Source organism: Jaculus jaculus, chromosome 5 (assembly GCF_020740685.1).
Source record: "Jaculus jaculus isolate mJacJac1 chromosome 5, mJacJac1.mat.Y.cur, whole genome shotgun sequence".
In the NCBI taxonomy this organism is placed as follows: domain Eukaryota; kingdom Metazoa; phylum Chordata; class Mammalia; order Rodentia; family Dipodidae; genus Jaculus; species Jaculus jaculus.
The window spans coordinates 104079605-104094084 of NC_059106.1; the positions used below are offsets into that span (position 1 = coordinate 104079605).

Below are 14480 nucleotides of genomic sequence, written 5' to 3' on the forward strand. Positions count from 1 at the left end.
CACTTGCTGAAGTCTGATCCAAGGCACAAAGCATGCATATCAATTTCTCAGCACTGACCTGTGTTTCCTTCATCTTCCCCATCCCCCTTTTTCTATTATGCCTTTTTTGGGTGGTACTGGGGATTTAAACTAGGACCTTGAATGTAACTAACTAGGCAACTGCTTTACCACTTAGCTTCATTCAACTCTTCCTTCTTTATCTCCTTCTCCCTCCCTCTCTTCACCCTTTCTGCAAGAGTGAAGTAAGTACCTGTCCTCTTCACCCCATCCTGCTTTTATGGCAGACAAACAGACAATGACTACGCCACTCTTATTATCTTTCTTTATAGACAGAGAGAGAGAGAGAGAGAGAGAGAGAGAGAGAGAGAGAGAGAGAGGGAGGGAGGGAGGGAGGGAGGGAGGGAGGGAGGGAGGGGAGGGGAGGGGAGGGGGGGGGAGGGGAGGGGAGGGGAGGGGAGGGGAGGGGAGGGGAGGGGGGAGGGGGGAGAGGGAGATAGACAGACAGAATGAGAATGAATAGGCATGCCAGTGCCTCCAGCTGCTGCAAACCAACTCCAGATCCATGTACCACTTTGGCTTTATGTGGCTACTAGGGAATCGAACCTGGGTTGCTGGGCTTTACAGACAAGTGCCTTAACTGCTGAGCCACCTCTCCACCCCTTACTATCGCCCCCCCCCCCCCAGTCTCACTCTAGCCCACATTGACCTGGAATTCATTATGTAGTCTCAGGCTGGCCTCGAACTCACGGTGATCCTCTTACTATCTTTTATCCCTGGTAAAAAGTGCACTTTCCAGCTGGAGAGATGACTTAGTGTTTAATTAAAGGCACTTGCTTGCAAAGCTTGGTGCCAGTTTGGGTTTAATTTCCCAGTACCCATAGAAAGCCAGACACACAAAATAGCAAATGCATCTGGAGTTTGTTTGCGGAGGCAAGTGATGTGTTCAGGCAAGCGCCTTAACCACTAAGCTACTTCTCTAGCCCTATATTTCTTTTTACAATGACAGAACTTAGTAACAAGCTAGTAACCACCACATGGCCCATATCCTCCACCCAGCTTTTAAAAAACATTTTTGTTTATTTATTTGCAAGGAGCAAGAAAGAAGTTGGCTTATATATCTGAAGTTTGTTTGCAGGCCCCGGTGCACCCATATTTTCCTTTTCTCTGCAAATAAATAAATTATTTCAAAAAAAATTTTGTGTTTCAGACAGGCTGTCCTTGAACTCTTGACTACGCAAGTGCAGCAAGAGGGGATATTTTTGCTTATTTATCCCCCCCCCACACACACGGGGGAGGAGGGAGAGAATGGGCACACCAGGGCCTCTAGATACTGCAAACAAATGGCAGATGCATGCACCACCTTGTGCATCTGGCTTACATGGGTCCTGAGGAATTGAACCTTGGGTCCTTAGGCTTCGTAGTCAAGTGCCTTAAACGCTAAACCATCTCTCCAGATTTACTTACTTACTTTTGGTCTTTTGGTCTCACTCTAGGCCAAACGGACCTGGCTGATTCTGTAGTCCCAGGCTAGCCTTGAACTCGCAGTGATCCTCTTACCTCTGCCTCCTGAATGCTGGGATTAAAGACATGTGCCACCGGGCTGGAGAGATGGCTTAGCAGTTAAGTGCTTGCCTATGAAGCCTAAGGACCTGGGTTTGAGGCTCGATTCCTCAGGATCCACGTTAGCCAGATGCACAAGGGGGCGCATGCATCTGGAGTTCTTTTGCAGTGGCTGGGGGCCTGGCACACCCATTCTCTCTCTCTCTCTCTGCTTCTTTCTCTCTCTGCCTGTCACTTTCAAATAAATAAAAATAAACTTCTTTTAAAAAAAAGACATGCGCCACCACACCTGACCTTATTTATATTTTTATGATCAAAATTTCTGACACATGGAGGGAGACAATAGTTTGTACATTCGTCAAAACTTTCAGTTGGTAGAGTGCATGGTCTAACTTGCTCAAAATCAGCAAAGATGGACCCAAGCAGGAGCACAGCATCATTGAGACCAAAACCACCCCAAAAAGGTAACTGGGATTATGGGCCAAGTAAGCCTTGAATCAGAAGTGTTAAGTGCACCTTCCATGGCAGGACAAATTATGTTAAATCAGATGGATGGTCAGATTTGCCATTCCTTTTTTTTTTGGTTTTTCAAAGTTGAGTCTCACTTTAGCTCAGGCTGACCTAGATTCACTTTGTAGTCTCAGGGTGTCCTCAAACTCACAGTGATCATCCTAAATGCTGGGATTAAAGGCATGCACTACCACAACAGGCTCAAGATTTGCTATTCTTCTTCTTCTTCTTTTTTTTTTTGAGGTAGGGTCTCACTGTAGCCCAGGCTGACCTGGAATTCACTACGGAATCTCAGGGTGGCCTCGAACTCACGGCAATCCTCCTACCTCTGCCTCCTGAGTGCTGGGGTTAAAGGCGTGTGCCACCACGCCCGGCTATGATTTGCTATTCTTAAATAAGCTATATTTTGGGCTTGTTATTTGTTGCTTCCTGACTTATTGTGCCTTTGTTTCCTCTTCTGTCATTCCTTAGGGAAGTGTCTCACTTGGTCACAAGCTGACTTGGAACCCTCAACAGACCAGAAATCCTAGCCTCCTACTTGACAGGATTAAGGGACAACATACATCCTAAGCGACTGTGACTTTGTTAGAGGATCTGGTTGTCATTAATATATGTTCTTGCATAAACACTTTATGCTGTTTTTCACTGAATGTGTACACTGTTCAGTTAAATTTTAGCATCTGCCTATATTTTGTTCCACCCAACATCTAGAGGCACTTTGGTAGTTACTGAGAGCCCAGGATGGGACACCTGCCAGTGAGTTGTTGGCCAGGGAGGTCCCTGATGCCCCCAGAACATTACAGGGCATTACTGAGGCCCTTGGTTTCCCACCAGGAATAGATAGGAAGACTATTGCTGAAGACTCCACATACTTGGGCTGCAAGGTCACTGAGAAATCCTGCTGGGACTGAGCTAGTAATTGACTCCATGTAGACCAGCTGACAGAAAGCTGGACAAAGCTATGCTGCATGTAGCTCAATGGGAGAGAGGGAAATCACCAGTGAAGATACTCCACAGTGGACATTGCAAGCCTTGTATCTGGCCAACTAGGCCAATGAGCCAATGGGTACAAAGTGGCATGTCTGTTATGGGGGAAACCAGCTGCCTTCTAATTTGACTGGAGGCCCAGTCCACGGGAAAGAATACATCCCAGATACTGAAAACCTACAAAAGAAGTAGTCATGAGCCCCAGGGGTGTAACTGTCTGCTGCTGTCTGGCTAAATGTACATATTATGCTCATCAAACTCCCCAGTAAGCACTTCTCTTAATGTTTATATCCATATATTAATGCTACTCTCACTTTTGGTTAGGAAACCTCTTTTCAGATGACAGTGACCTTGGGATGACTCAGAAGGCACCACGGTGCTGAGAAGTGACAAGTACTCAGCTCTGCAATATCTCTATTGTACCTTTTAAGGCTCAGGGTCCATTGGGGAAGAGGTGGTGGAAAGAATGTTAAGGGCCAAAGGAAGGGTAGGACTCCTTACAACCTGCTCTTCCAGACACAAAATGGCCTGGATATCTATGACCTCACGGTGCCCGATACTACCTATCATAATAGGAGGAAAAGATGATGACATCAAAAAAAGAGACTGATTGAGAGGGGGAGGGTATATGAAGGAGAGTGGAGTTGAAAGGGGAAAGTGGGGGTAGGGAAGGAATTACCATGTGATATTGTTTACAATCATGGAAACTGTCACTAAAAAAATAATAAAACAATAACAACAAAAAATCTCGGTTCTATCTATACCCAACACCACATAAACTTGGTGTAATGGTACATTCTTGAAAGCTTAGCACTTGGGAAGTGGAGGTAGGCAGGTCAGAAGTTCAAGGTAGGACTAGGGATGATGGCTCAGTGGGTAAAAGTCTACCCAAGTTTGGATCTCCAGAACTCATGGACAGCTAAACACAGTAGTACGCTTCTTTGCTTCCAGTGCTCCTATGGTGAGATGAGAGGGGGAAATAGGAGAATCCCTGGAAGCTTGCAGGCTTGCTAGCCTGGTATTCAGAGCAGTGAACAAAGAGACCCTGCCTCATACAAGGTGGATGGTAAGGACCAATACTGGGGACTGTCCTCTGACTGCCACATGTGCCCCATGGCATGTATCCACCTACATTCACACGAGTGTACACAAAGACTTTTCAAAAATTCTCATATGTAAATAAAATTTTTTACTTAAAAAAATTTAAAGTCATCCTCAGCTGCATAGCAAGTTTGAGGACAGACTGGGCTACATGAGACCATGTCTCCAAAGAAAATCCTCAAAACAGGGCTGGAGAGATGGCTTAGCAATTAAGGTGCATGCCTGCGAATCCTAAGGACCCTGGTTCAATTCTCCAGGTCCCATGTAAACCAGATGCACATAGTGGCACATGCGTCTGGAGTTCATTTGCAGTGGCTAGAGACCCTGGAGCGCCCATTCTCACTCTGTGTCAAATAAATAAATAAATACAAAAGAAAATCCTCAAAGCATACATTAAAAAAGAATAATTTTTTTCTACAATGCAAGTTTAAAAAATATTTTATTTATTGACAGTGAAAGATACCAGGGCCTCCAGCCAGTGCAAATAAACTCCAGGTACACAGGCCACCTTTTGCTTATGTGGGTTCTAGGGAATTGACCCTGGGTCCTTTGGCTTTGCAGGCAAGTGCCTTTACTGCTAGGCCATTTCTCCAGCCCCCACAATGCAGGCTGAAAACCAAAACATTTAAAAAGGGTACTCCATAGGCAGGTGTGGTGGCGCACACCTTTAATCCCAGCATTTGGCAGGCAGAGGTAGGACTGCTGAGAGTTCAAGGTCATCCTGAGACTACATAGTGAATTCCAGGTCAGCTTGAACTGGAGTGAGACCCTACCTCAAAAACAGACAGACAACAACAACAAAAAAGGGTGTTGCTGCATTTCCACATTATTCTACAGTATGCTATAGTCATGTCTTTGGCTAGCTGGCAACAAGAGAGCCATTCTTATGGTGCTTCAATTCAAGAACTCTGCTTTCTAGAGCCCTACCCTTGACCCTTTCCAACTTTGTGTGACTCAGCTTGTCCCCAAGCATCCTTGGTGCTCACAAGTTCTAACTGCAACAGGGCCTGTCACCACCCAATTATCAATGACTGCTAAGCCATTTGACAACTCCTGCTCCCTCTAAGTCAACTACCTTGGTCCCCTTTTGTTTCCTTGTCAGGCATCACCATCTATTGAGGCTCAGAGATTACACTATTTTTGCTCATGGTCAGAGACACTGTTAGTAAGTGGTAGCACTTGGCCTTAAGCTTTTGTAATGGAACTTCCACTGGGTTCTCCAGCCTGTTGGTTTTCAGCCTAGCTTCCTCCCAACATGCCATATGCTTTCATATTTCAGGGCCATTGTTTTGACTGCTCCGTTTGCAAGATTTGTCTTCCTCTCTCTTCTTAGTCTCCTTGTTTATCTTTAAAAAGCCACCTTTTGGGAGCCTAGAGAGATGGCTAAGTCAGTAAAGTGGTTGCTGCCCAAGTTTGAAAAACTGAGTTTAGATACCTAGCACCCAAGTAAATGTTGGACATTTCGTGCTCACCTATAATCCTAATGCTCTAGAGAGGGGAGGTAGCTGAGGCCCCAAATAATATAGGCCCTTGTCAAGGCTCTTGGGTGCCCACCAAAACTAGATGGTAAGACCCTACTGCTATAAATACCATATGCTTCAGTTGCAGGACACTAAGAAACCAAGCTGGAGTTGAGCTGGAAGCTTCCTCCTTGCTGACTACGTCAGAAAATGCTTATGCAAACTGCTGGAAGAGACAAGTCATCAACATTCTTATCCAGCAAGCTACACAACTACTCAGCCAGGCAAGATATATGTTAGATGCAACAGTGATGTATGTCTGTTACGGGGATAATCAAGTGCTCTCTGATTGGGTTTGAGGACTGCTCCATGGGAAAGAATTGATCAAAAGCCTCATAGCCCTGGGAAGGGGAGGGCTAGAGAGCTATTACTGTTTTTTGGCTAAATAGATAGGTTATGTCCATCAAATTGCTCTCAAAATATGTTTTGGTAAGAAGCTCTTTTCAGATGGCAGAACTACTAGGGAGATTAAAACTCATCGTAATGCTATGAAAAAGTGACAGTTGAGTAGTCGGCACTAAATGAGATAATCTGTCATATACCCTCCAAGGCTCAGAGACCACTGTGGAATAGGTGATGAAAAGAATGTAAGAACCATACAATGGGGAGAGTTGCTTTAGAGCAATGTCTTTTAGACACAAGTGGCAATTTCATTCAATGACCTCACAATGGCTGTCATTATCTACACAAGACCTACATGACACTGGGTCCATCAATAGATTGCTATGGATGATGGAAGAGGGAAAAAATGACATCAAAATATAAGGGACCAATTAGAACAGAGGGTTCAGTGGAAGGGGAACAGAGGACAAAGGAGGGTAGTGGGTAGAGATTATGATCAGAGTACACTGTGTATATTGCATGGAGGCTGTCAATAAAATTTTAAAAACAAATCAATAAAAAAAAAGAAAAAAAAGAGGGAAGGTAAAGATAGGCAGATCCCTGAAGGAAGTTGGCTAGTTAGAGGAACCCAATCAATAAACTCTGGGTTCAAAGACCCCGTCTCAATAAAGTGGAAAGCAACAGAAAGACACTGGCCTCCATAAATACACACCTGCAACCATACACATAACACACATACCCAAGCATATACACCATGCACATATACACAAAAATAAAAATTATAAAAATAATGTCACTTTTCCCCAAAACACTATAATTGCTGACTTATGTACATCACCATCTATAAGGTCCTCTAACTAAACTAAGGATATATGGCAAACCCAGTGTGTATTACCTACTGGAAGAGGGAGTCATTGGCTCTGACTCCTCCCCAGAGCCATGTGGATCTGGAATATTTCTTTATATTAATGAAGGGCAGTCAGAAATTGTCCTGATATTCTACTACCAACTGTCCCACTTTCTAAAAAAAAAACAACAAAACACTAACATTCCAAGTTTGCATACAAAATAGGTCTCACTATACATTTTCATACATGTAGCTCTCTCCCCTCCCTCAGTGTTGGGGATCACACCCAGGTCCTTGTGAATGTGAGGGCAAGAAGAGCTCTACCACTGGCCACATCTTCACACAGTGTCGTGCTTTCTTAATATCATTATAAAGTACCACGTCAAAGACTAAAGAGTCAAGTACAGGTGGCAAAAATGTTTTTCCTTTTTTTCAGGGGAGAGTACGAATGCAGTACCCCACTTTAACAAATTATGCAGCCGAGTTTCCCACATTTGGGGAAATCACAGGGTCGTTAGAGCACATGCCAAGTGACATGGACTGGGAAACCAACCTAACTGATCATGGTGTCTCCCCTGCCAGGTAAGTATGAAAAAAAAAAATGAATTTTTTTTTTTTGGTTTTTCGAGGTAGGGTCTCACTCTAGACCAGGCTGACCTGGAATTCACTATGGAGTCTCAGGGAGGCCTCCAAATCACAGCAATTCTCCTACTTCTGCTCCGGAGTGCTGGGATTAAAGGAGTGCAACACCACACCTGGTGGTCGAAAAAATGGAATTTTTGAGTTTGACAAAATGATTCCTGCCAAGGACACATTTCAAGTTACTGGAGGTCTCACAGGTAAGTCTTGTTTGGAATGATCTTGGAGTTTTTGATCCCAATGCACTATTTCAAACAATCCTGACTGTGCCTGTGTAGTGTCAGCAATGATGTTCTTATCTGTACCATACCTACCACACACACAGGGGAGAAGTATGTTTCCTTTATATGACATAGAGACATATATAGGCAGTATATCAATAAGACTGTTTTTCATGATGCATACATGAAAATCTGTCAGACTTTACAACAATAGGGCAGGTACTCCAAAGGACTTAGCTGGAAGAAAACTAGAACAAATTTATCTGCAGGCTCAACCTTGATATTTCCCCCTTCATCTGATATGGCTTGGATCCAATTATTTTTATTTTTTTAACCTGTAAACTCTTCAAGGTTAAAAAAAAGCATGCTCAGGTGTCAGAAAAAAAATTGAAGGTACCACCTAACCCAACAAGTGAAGGCTCAGATGGGTAAGGCACATATAGTTACCTTCTGGGCCCTGTCCACAGCTTTCTGGTTGAGGTAGCTCCAATTAAGTTCACAGCACTTCTGGATATGCCAGGTTAGGCTTTCAGCATGTGGCGCAGTCCAAGGAGTCTATGTTTTGTTAGCCTCAGAATCCTGCTAAGAGCTCCAGCTCTTTCTAGCTAGAAAGCTAGAGGGAAAAAAAAAAAAAAAAAAAAAAAAGCTCTCTAGGGCAGGAAAAACCATGAGCTATAGAGCTGAGTCTGAGCTCTAAATGAATCCTAGTACTGCTAATCAGTTGAACAGCAGTGTGTATGTTGCTTTCTTTTATTTATTTATTCATTCATTTTCTGGTTTTTCGAGGTAGAGTCTTGGCCTAGCTTTAGCCCAGGCTGGCCACAAATTCAGTGATCCTCTGCCTCCCCAGTGCTGGGATTAAAGGTGTGTATCATCACACCCAGCTTCACCTTCTTTCCTAAGATTCAGTTTTTTTTTTACTAGGATTGGGATGCCACCACCTGTGTGGTTTAACAAAACCAAGATGAATATGTAACTTCCACCTCTTAGTGAACCCTTAAAACCTTTTTTCTGGTCCTCACATCTCTACAAACCTCCTCTCCTAATGAATTACTTTCTGTGGTGAACATTCCATACTTGTCCTCCAAGTCACCTCTCCCCATCACTAGTACCTAGTCCAGCACCAAGTTCTACCAGGATGACATCTGAAATACAGTTCTAACTCTCCCCTATCTCTGCCTATGTCTTTGTCAGATCCTTGTTGCCTCTTGCCTAGACCAATTCCCAAGGGTGTCTCTAAACCTAACTTTATCCTTCCCTCCAAACAACTCCTCTTCTTGTCTCCCAGGCTCTGTTCATAGTGACATTAGCCTTGCCACTGAGTTGTTCTGTGCTGTGCCCTCTGGCATAAAGGTCTCTTTGATGGAGAGTTGGATCCAGTCACTTCTGAGCTGCCTACTAAGCCTTTCTTCCCCAGGCACAGATGGAGTGCCAACCATGTGTCAGGCAAAAGGCAAGGCATGGGGAACATAAAACACAGGATTAATACCAAATGAGGTGTGTGTGGGGGGACACAGCTCAGGATCACAACAGCTTCTGGACTGATTGGGCCCCTTCTTATCCTGACCAAGCTGCCTTTCAGAATCCCCTTGACCAGTCCCAGGAACAAATCCGCTATCACCTGATCTTAGTATACTTTTTCTAGATTTATCTCCAAGCTCACCTTCCTGACCCTCTGGCCTGGTTAAATTGGCCCAGTCATGACTTGGCAACCTTTTGGTGCCCCTGGACAGCCCTTCCCAACCTTCCCTTGACTATAATCTGCTTGGACAACAACAAATTCTCAAATAATCCTTTCTTTGACTGTAGTGCACTAAACACTGGTTCCTTTGCCTTTTTGATATTAAGTGTTAAACACTGAGGTCTATTCTTCCGAAATTAGTCTTTTCTCTCCATCCCCAGGGTTTCATATAGCAGTCTGGCTTCATTTTCAAACAGCCACATAACAAAGGAGGACCTTGAACTCCTGATTCTTTTTCCTCACCCTCCTGCTTGGTATATGCAGCGATGGAAATTGAAGCCAGGGCTTTATGCATGCTGGAAGAGCACTCTATCAATGGAAGGATATCACAAACCCTCTGAGCTTCTTAAGAAGGCTTTATCTTCCCCCTGTCAGAGGACAAAAAGTTTTACATTTTCAAGTTATGAGGTACATGTAGGGGGGTAGTGGGGAAAATGTCAGGGTTAAGATGGACCACTGAGCACTTGCAAATGTGGAGACTACTTAGGACCTTCCCACTACTCATTCTCCACTTTCACAATGTACTTTGTCTCCAACCATGAACTAAACTGCTCCTTCTGCCTTCTAGGATTCTCTGAGACCACCCATATTCCAATTACTCAAGCACTGGCAGAACCAGCCATCCTTGTTATTTCTTGTTCACTTCCCATACCAAATACCCAGGAGTTCTGTGACTTTGACCTACATCTATGTCTCTGCCATTGTAGTCCTGGTCTCACATGTGTTTTCTCAGGCCTCAGAAGGAAAGCAATTTCCTCTTAACTGGTTTTCTGTCGTTTAGCTTTTCTTCTGACTCCCTCTGTGAACATGGCTCTGGAGCTGGTCCTGATAACACCCAAGTTCCCTGTGCAGCAGACCTTGAGTACTGTACCACTCACTTCATTCTGCTTACTTCATAACCCCACATGGCTTCCTGAACAAAGAGAATGTCTCATAGCTTCCACATGCTGGCCCCTGCAGTTCCTGCCTCTTGCAGAGCTTTCTCCACTGGTCTTGGGCTACCTGCTCTAGCCCTCTTGCTTCACACCTCCTTCAGGAAGAATTCTGGGATCTTTTGAGCCCCACTTAAACTTTGGGTGACAGTTCCTTTTTCTGTTTCTACCTCAGCCACTGTATAACCACCACTGCACTCACTACAGAAATGAAATGATGTACACAAATATATTCACCACTGCCTCTCCAGTACCTACCTCCAGGCCTAGGACTCAGCTTGGGGCAGTCCTTCCAACAAGGGGAACAAGGCCTACAGCACTAAGGCACTATCGCCACCTATAGGCCAAAGGTAGGCACTACACCTCATTCCAGACAGGCAGGGTCAGTGTTTGGGGGAGGAGGGAAGGCATTTGTCATAGGGCAGCTTGTGGGAGGAAAAGGGTTTATGCTGGCTTACAGACAAGAGGAAAGCTCTATGATGGCAGGGGGAAACATGGCATGAGCAGAGGCTGGGCACCACCTCTTGGCCAACAGCGGCAGGAGTGTGTGTCCGGAAGTGGCTATAACACCCATAATCCTTACCCAACAACACTTTTTCAACAAGGCTCCAATTCCCAAATTGGCATCAGCTGGAGACCCAGCATTCAGAACCTAAGTTTATGAAGAGCACCTAGTTCAAACCACAACAGCATCTATGTGCCACAAGTCAGAAATAAAGGGCGGATCAGTGGCAAGAACTGACATCCCAAGCTAAGGCTTTCTGGCTTAACAGGCTAACAAAATATGCCTTTTTCTACCCAAAGACTTTTTTAAAATTTTACTTTTGAGAGAGAGAATGTGCGTGCTAGGGCCTTTTCAGCCACTGCGAATGAACTCCAGATGCGTGTGCCTCCTTGCGCAAATGTGCAGCACTGCACACTTGCATGTCTTTGCATCTGGCTATGTGAGACCTGGAGATCTGAACATGTGTTCTTAGGCTTTGCAGGCAAGTGCCTTATCTGCTATCTCTCCAGCCCTACCGAAGACTAAAAACCAAGTGGGACACAATCAGATACACACCAACAAAAGTCAACTGCTGGTGTGAAAGAGGGTAGAGAACTGAAGCAGCAAGTGAGTGAAGTATTTTTAAAATCTTCTCTTCCTTTCTACTTGCTGCCCTGTGACCTTCAATTTGATACATCCAAACTGCAATTGAGCCCCCTTAGAGCAGTGCTTTAACACAGACATTTCTTGCCACATCTGAGAGGGGGGGGGGGAGAGGGGAGGGAGAAGGAGGGAGGGGCAGACAGACACAGGATATGGATGGGAGCACCAGGGCCTCTAGCCACTGCAAATGAACTCCAGACACATGTGCATCTGGCTTATGTGGGTACTGGGGAATCAAACCCTGGTCCTTAGGTTTCACAGGCAAATGCCTTAATTGTTAAGCCATTTCTCCAGCTTCAACAGCATTTATTTTATTTTTCAAGGTAGGGTCTCACTCTAGCTCAGGCTGGAATTCACTATGTAGTCTCAGGGCGGCCTCAATCTCATGGCAATCCTACCTTGGCTTCCCAAATGCTGGGATTAAAGGCGTGTGCCACCACACCTGGCTTTAACAACATTTAAAAAAAACTGATTTGAACAGTTTTCATACATGTCCAATAGCAACCCAAAAGGGCACCCTAGATCTTTGATTTTTTAAAAAAATATTTAATTAATTAATTTATTTGAGAGAGAGCGCACACCAGGGCCTCTAGCCACTGCAAATGAACTCCAGATGCATGTGCCCCCTTGTGCACCTGGCTTACATGGGTTCTGGAGAAGCGAACCAGGATCCTTTGCTTTGTAGGCAAACGCCTTAACCGCTAAGCCATCTCTCCAGCCCTAGATCTTTGGTTTTAAGAGCAGTCAAGTAGTAAAGTTCTGTCAATTAGAACAGCAGGTCTCAGTTGAAATACTTCCTCAGCCATCTTAGTGAGATTGGCTATACCAAGGAACCCACTTAAGCCTCAGTTCTTTATCTTTAAAAATGGAAATTTATAATAGTGCCTATACTTCAAGGGCTAGAGGCAAATGCCTGTGAAGTGTCAGCATGTGGTAACTTGTCAATAAACACTGGTGATTATTCATCACATAATAGATTCAATGCCTTCCATGCACAATACCAAGGGCTTCCCTCGTCCTTTTAAATCTACACAGTACTTTCACCCTTCTCCTTTTACAGATAGCTTAATACAGAGGGTTGTTCCAGATCTAGGGAAGCATCTTCCAGGGCATCAGAGATGAGGCTGGAAGAACTTTTTTTAATGGAAGAATAGTTTGTTACTGGTTCCCATCGGTCTGTAGTGGAAAGGGCTTTAAAATAAAGACCCCTAGCTAGCATGTTTGGAACGGTTTTGAGTCTCACAATTGGGGATAGGTGGGGGCACAGAGACGTTCATCTTCCTACAGTGTACAGGGCAGCTTCCACAAGCAAGCATTATCTGACTCCAGCATTATCTGTCTACGGTGTGGAGGTTGAGAAATCTTTCTCTAGTTTGATCATTCTCCTCATCTTTCCCATTTTGGAGCACTGGCCATCCGTATCCTACACGAACATTTTCGATAACGGCGACTCTGTCCCTCCAAGGAGTACCCGTTGCTGAAGTTCTTCTCCACCTACTTTGCACAGTATAGGTATCAGAACCTATTTCTAAAAAGCCTAGCAGCAAAAAACACCGGAAAAGAAAGACCGTCTAACCCCTCCCCCATTGTTCAACTGCATGCAGCTTATATCTCCAACATACACACATTTTACAAATCCAAACGTCCCTCGTCCCAGAAGCAGCTTTGTTAGGGATGGCGATCAAATATATGTACAATTTTTTTTTCTTTTCTACAACTCACGTAACGAAGGCTTTTGCACGCTTCTTATAAGGTCCTCCAGACCTCGCTACCGGGCTCTTGACAACGATCACACAAAACAAAAAAAACAAAAAACCCTGTTGGGATTTTCCGAGGGACCGAGCCCAAGGGCCGTGACCTTTGCGCGCCGAAGGCCCCCGCCCAAATCCTTCGCCTCTGCTTCCACGCTTTTCCGCCCCCGGATCTCGAACAACACTACCCGGGCCCCAGCCGCGGAGCCCGGCCCCCAAGCGCGTGCCCACGCCGTGTCCCTCGTCTCCCGCCCCTCGCGGTGCCCGAGGAATCCGGCCGGGAGGGAACCCTGTCGCCGGCCACCACACTAGCCGGCTTCCACCCGCCCCTCCAGGGGCCCGAGAGTTTCCCACCCCGGCCTTGCAAGGCCTGGGCCTCCGCCGGTGTAGGCCCGCAGGCGCCCGCGGCCCGGCTAAGCGAGCTCAGGCTTGCCGCGGCCTAGTCCTTCAGAAGCCGCTGAAGATTCCCCCGCCTCACCTGGGCGCGGGCGGAAAAGCCCGGGGCTGCTCCGGGGCGGGAGGGCGGGTGGGCGGCGGCGGCTCGGCGATAACGGCTCCGCTCGGCCTCGATACTGGTGGCGGAGGCGGTGGCGGCGGCGGTGGCGGCGGTGGCGGCGGCGGTGGCGGCGGAGGCAGCTGCGGCTCCTCTTCAGCGCTCACAACCCGCTCGGGCCCGCGGCCCGGACACGCCCCCTCAGCGCGCGTGCCCATTGGTTAGCGTCCGCTACGGCTTGTTAATTATTGGTTGGTGTAGCTGTCGCGGTAAGGTAGCGCGAGGCGGAGGCGGGACTTCCTCTCGGCGCCGCCTGTGAAGGGAGAAGCCGACCTGCATAGACGCGGTTTCCCAGCTATGGCCGCGGGAGGGGGAGAGCGTTGACCAGACCCCGAGGAGCTCACGGGAGGCGGTGGCCAAGACGCGGTGCACTATGTCAAGCGCATGCTGTGTGTCCCGTGCCAGTCCGCTGCATTGTTATCGCGCCGCTACCCAGCAAGGTGAGTAGTCAGCGCCCCAAGGCTATGAGCATACAACCTGGGTTCGAATTCGGCTCCGACGTTTGTGCACTTAATATGGTTGGGCACTTGCTTACGTTACTTCACCGAGCCTCAGTTTCCTTATCTGATGTAATCAGTAGGCGGGGTAAAGGATGTGGTCAGCGTTCCATTAGTGTTTGAGCAAGGGAG

At 46.2% G+C, this 14480-nt stretch overlaps 1 protein-coding gene and 1 non-coding gene across 3 annotated transcripts in view; both read right to left on the reverse strand.

Moving 5' to 3' along the window:
* The window catches only part of Elavl1 (ELAV like RNA binding protein 1), a 50760-nt gene extending 36920 nt beyond the window's left edge, over nt 1–13840 (reverse strand). The window contains exon 1 of one of the 2 annotated variants that reach the window (XM_004672193.2): nt 13777–13840. The gene's annotated coding sequence lies outside the window, so the exon portion shown is untranslated. Of the gene's footprint in view, nt 1–8174; nt 8308–13776 lie in introns of those variants that run through there. The other variant, XM_045149326.1, reaches the window with a different exon arrangement.
* Nucleotides 7301–7457, reverse strand: LOC123461003. Its single transcript, XR_006637339.1, has one exon. It is a non-coding gene; the product is annotated as a U1 spliceosomal RNA (small nuclear RNA).
* Nucleotides 13841–14480: the final 640 nt, after the last annotated feature.